The following is a 5,260-nucleotide window of genomic DNA, read 5'->3' as shown; positions in this document are numbered from 1 at the left end:
TTCCTTCGATTCCTTATGCGGGATATCCAATCAATTAGAATTCAGGTTAAAGAGGGTCTTTATCCTCGTCGTATTCTTTATATGGAAATCCGGGGCCAGGGGATCATTCCCTTGACTCGTACTGATGATAAATTTTTTACTCCACGAGAAATTGAACAAAAAGCTGCCGAATTGGCCTATTTCTTGCGCGTACCAATTGAAGTATTTTGAGGTATCTTTTTTGAACTGAGTTGAATGAAGAAAAGAAGAATTGGAAGAAGAAAAGTTTTCTCAACACAGGGAGGAAGTCCCTTCTAAATTGGATTTGTTATTGTAAGGGGATTTTTAAGTATTTATCTAAAGGAAGGAACAAACGAGGATAAGAGAAATTTGCTTTTAATTTTTTTTTATCCAAGTTAGATATATCGCATACTATTCTTCCTTTTTCATCCGAAAGGGCTTTTTTTTTATTCTATTTCACTATTTCATTCCATCTAGATCTAAGAAAGAACCCAATGCACTGAAATTCCACTAATAACTAATATACAAAAAAGAAGAATAGATACAGGGTATCAAACCTATAGAGTTTTTGCTTCAAAGAAATAGAAATATCATGAAATAGAAATATCATCATATAGAGTCAGGGAATGGAATAGAGTCAGCGAATGAAGCATATTCATTAACAACTCCATTTACAGATCAAAAATGAAAAAAAAGAAAGCATTGCCTTCTTTACTATATCTTGTATTTATCGTACTTTTGCCTTGGGGGGTCTCTTCCTCATTTAACAAATGTCTGGAACTTTGGATTAAGAATTGGTGGAATACCAGGCAATCCGAAACTCTCTTAACTGATATTCAAGAGAAAAGGATTCTAGAAAGATTCATAGAATTAGAAGAACTTTCTCTCTTGGACGAGATGATAAAAGGGAAACTAAAGACACATGTACAAAAACCTCCTACAGGAATACACAAGGAAATAATACAATGGGTCAAAATAAATAATGAGGATCATCTCCATACCATTTCTGTTTGGCTATTCTAAGTGGTTCTTTTTTTCTGGGTAAAGAGGAACTTGTCATTTTGAATTCTTGGGTTCAGGAATTCTTCTATAATTTAAATGACTCAATAAAAGCTTTTTTTATTCTTTTAGTTACTGATTTTTTTGTTGGATTTCACTCCACCCGTGGTTGGGAACTAGTAATTCGTTGGGTCTACAACGATTTTGGATGGGCTCCTAACGAGCTTATTTTCACTATTTTTGTTTGTAGTTTTCCAGTAATTCTAGATACATGTTTGAAATTTTGGGTCTTTTTTTGTTTAAATCGTCTATCTCCTTCGCTTGTAGTCATTTATCATTCAATTAGTGAAGCATAAATTCATTTGATCTCCCGATATTAATATTAATCAAATTAGCAAGCATCTTTTTTTAGAAAGAAAGCCCTTTTCCATTTTAGCAAAATTCTTTCTATTTATACCTACTTTAAGGTATTCATCATTGCAGTACAACTGTTGCAGTAGAATGACAACAGATTCGTGTATAGGGAACTAGATTAGCTTAGCTACCTATCTAATTTATTGTAGAAATTCTGGGATCTGCGATTGGACATGGAAAATAGAAATACTTTTTCTTGGGTAAAGGAACAGATAACTCGATCGATTTCTGTATCGATCATGATATACGTAATAACTCGGACATCTATTTCAAATGCATATCCCATTTTTGCGCAGCAGGGTTATGAAAACCCACGAGAAGCAACTGGACGAATTGTATGTGCCAATTGCCATTTAGCTAGCAAGCCCGTCGATATTGAAGTTCCCCAAGCTGTGCTTCCCGATACTGTATTTGAAGCAGTTCTTCGAATTCCTTATGATATGCAATTGAAACAAGTTCTTGCTAATGGAAAAAAGGGAGGGTTGAATGTAGGTGCTGTTCTTATTTTGCCCGAGGGATTCGAATTAGCGCCGCCCGATCGTATTTCCCCTGAGTTAAAAGAAAAGATAGGAAATCTTGCTTTTCAGAGTTATCGTCCCGATAAAAAAAACATTCTTGTGATAGGCCCTGTTCCCGGTAAGAAATATAGTGAAATTGTCTTTCCCATTCTTTCCCCTGATCCTGCTACGAAGAAAGATGCTCATTTCTTAAAATATCCCATATATGTAGGGGGAAACCGAGGAAGAGGACAGATCTATCCTGATGGTAGCAAGAGTAACAATACAGTCTATAATGCTACGTCAACAGGTATAGTAAGAAAAATACTACGTAAAGAAAAGGGGGGGTATGAAATATCCATAGTTGATGCATCAGATGGACGCCAAGTGATTGATATTATACCTCCCGGACCAGAACTTCTTGTTTCAGAGGGGGAATCCATCAAGCTTGATCAACCATTAACAAGCAATCCTAATGTGGGAGGTTTTGGTCAGGGGGACGCAGAAATCGTGCTTCAGGATCCATTACGTGTCCAAGGCCTTTTGTTCTTCTTCGCATCCGTTATTTTGGCACAAGTTTTTTTGGTTCTCAAAAAGAAACAGTTTGAAAAGGTTCAATTGTACGAAATGAATTTCTAGGTCCCGGGATTTCTTACCATCAAGTTGGTAAAAAGCCTCGATTTATTGGCAATTGCTAGAATTATCTATGATCTATTTTGGAAATCCTTTTTTTGTTTAGACTGCTTTTTGTTTATGAGATGTCTGGAATTCCTTATTTATATCCCATGCAAAAGAAGAGAATCCAAGGCAAAGGCGAGAACAATCAAATTAAAATTTCTTCTTTTTCGGAGGGATTGCAGGTCTTCTTAATCGTCTATTCGGCACAAGAAAAAGCCTTTTTCTTGTGCCGATTCTTCTTGTATCAAAATAAGAATCCTTTTTCTTCCTAATTCGTCAAAGATTACTATTTCTTCTTTATTCGGGTCTGTCTCTTGGACCTCTTTTTCTTTTGCTTAGGTTTAGCCGAGGTAGTGGACAAACAGAGGGGAAGAAAATATGGCGGGGGAAAAATTTCTTGTGATTGTGAGCAAATTGCTTGGCTTGTTTAATTAAGTTCAACTTCAAATTTACAGAAATTTTGCAAAAAAAAAGTAAACTCTTCCATTGAAGGTTTTTTTATTTTTAGGCTAGTTGAATAGTTTTGATTAAGGTTTTATTAGTTTATTACTCGAAACTAAATCAAGGATTTTCAGGATACTTCCTTCGTGGAATAAGATATTGGATCCTCGAGTGATCTCTTTTTCTTGTTGCTTCATAAGAGTGAATCGAATAGATTCAATTCGCGTTATAAGAGTAAAATAAAAATTCCGCGGGTCCTTTCCGCTCTAATCAGATAAAGGGGGGTAAGGACCCGCTAAGCTCCTACTTTTTCATGTTTACAATCTGGTCCCTCCGATTACTATAGAGATGAACCCAATCCAGAATATGAACCATAAAAGAAAACACCTACTAAACCAATCACAGCAATACCAGCTACAGTACCTATCAGCCAAAGAGGAATTCTTCCAGTAGTATCGGCCATTTCCCCTACTTTCCTCCACATTTTATCAATTGGTCATGCTAGAGACAAAAACAGTCATGGGTAGTTATAAGGATGGTATCCTTCCAAATGGGATAAGAGAATTCTTATTAGTCTCTTTCTTTCTCTCAATTGAAGAAGTAATTGGAAAATAAAACAGCAAGTACAAAAATGAGTAATAAACCCCAGTATAGACTGGTACGATTCAATTCAACATTTTGTTCATTCGGGTTTGATTGTGTCATAGTTCTATAGTTGGAATTTGTTTTATCGTTGGATGAACTGCATTGCTGATATTGATCCCAAGAAAAAAACAGTAGGTACAGCTAGTCCGTGAATAGCCAGCCATCGCACTGTAAAAATAGGATAGGTTCGATCTATGGTCATTGAGGGCCTCCTAAAAGGATCTACTAAATTCATCGAGTTGTTCTAAAGAATCAAAACGGTCGGTTATTAACGGAATTCCTTGTCGGCTTTCCGTGAAATACTCGTTTGGCCTAGGACTTCCAAACACGTCATAAGCTAAACCCGTACTGACAAATAACCAACCCGCAATGAATAGGGAAGGTATAGTAATGCTATGAATAACCCAGTATCGAATACTGGTAATAATATCAGCAAAAGAACGTTCTCCCGTGCTTCCAGACATGCTGAACTCCCAAAATTTTTGTACATTCAAAAAAGGAATTGATTCCGTAAAAGATGGGATCGACCAGTAAATAGAAAATTACTGATATTTCATCCTTGTGAGATTGTCAATTTTGTACCAAAGGTGTATTTTGAGTATACCGAATTAGTATAGCTATCCTTCCTATGGCACAGCAATCTGGTTTTGCCTGGTTCCGAAACATAATTACTTTTTTATTTTTTTTTTGTCTATAGGTAAGCTATATGTTATTCAAGGCATCAATAGAAAACCCCATTTTTGTAGGTTCTACTTACTTTTCATTGGCTTCGGAATAATAGAGTAATTCGGAATAGCAGCCAAAATCTTGGGAAAATCTAAGTTAATGATCAATAGGTTTGGATAAATAATTTAGGAAGGATATTCTCATACTGACACAATACAAGGACAAGTATATGTGAAATCTATCCTTTCATAATTCGTAATTCATCCTTGTATTGTTTGTTGGATTAGGTCTAACTTTCTTGACCAAACTGCGAGCGCGGAACTTTACGAGATGAAATAGGGAAAGACAGAAGATAGAATAGAACTTAAAAGGATAATTGAAGTGACTCGTCTTCGAATCTACTTTGGTTGGAGTTCGAAAAAGGAATAAAAATAAAGTAAATTCAAGGAAGAGCTTTCTTTTTTTTTTTTTTTTAACAGCCCCTTGGCAGGTCGTGGAATGCTTTTGTTCTCCTCTTATTCCATATGGAATACAATCAGTTAAAATAAGAAGGAATAGGGGAATATTCGATCGTTCACTCCAAAAAGAGGGTCCTATTGAAAAAGAAATTATCCAAAATAGAAAGAAGTTTTTTTTTTCAAATTCAATTGTTTATTTATCTCTTATTCAAAAATTTCCCTGAAAATTGAATTTCTTTTTTTCATTCAATGGGGTTAGATGATCTAGTTCTTAATATTATTACTTTACTCAATTGACAAATTCCACAACAAATCTCTTGATTCGGAATTAGGGACTCATGTATCATCTGATGAATCCACTTTCTTTTACACTTCTGTATCTTACTCTATCTTGTTTTTTAGTATTATCTAAAATAACTGATGAATTATGAATTTTCCATAACTTAGGTAAATGCTTTACCA

Source organism: Triticum urartu, unplaced genomic scaffold (genome assembly GCF_056163025.1).
Source record: "Triticum urartu cultivar PI428250 unplaced genomic scaffold, HENAU_Tu73 scaffold1, whole genome shotgun sequence".
NCBI classification, from domain to species: Eukaryota; Viridiplantae; Streptophyta; class Magnoliopsida; order Poales; family Poaceae; genus Triticum; species Triticum urartu.
Note: the sequence above shows the minus strand (reverse complement) of the source record.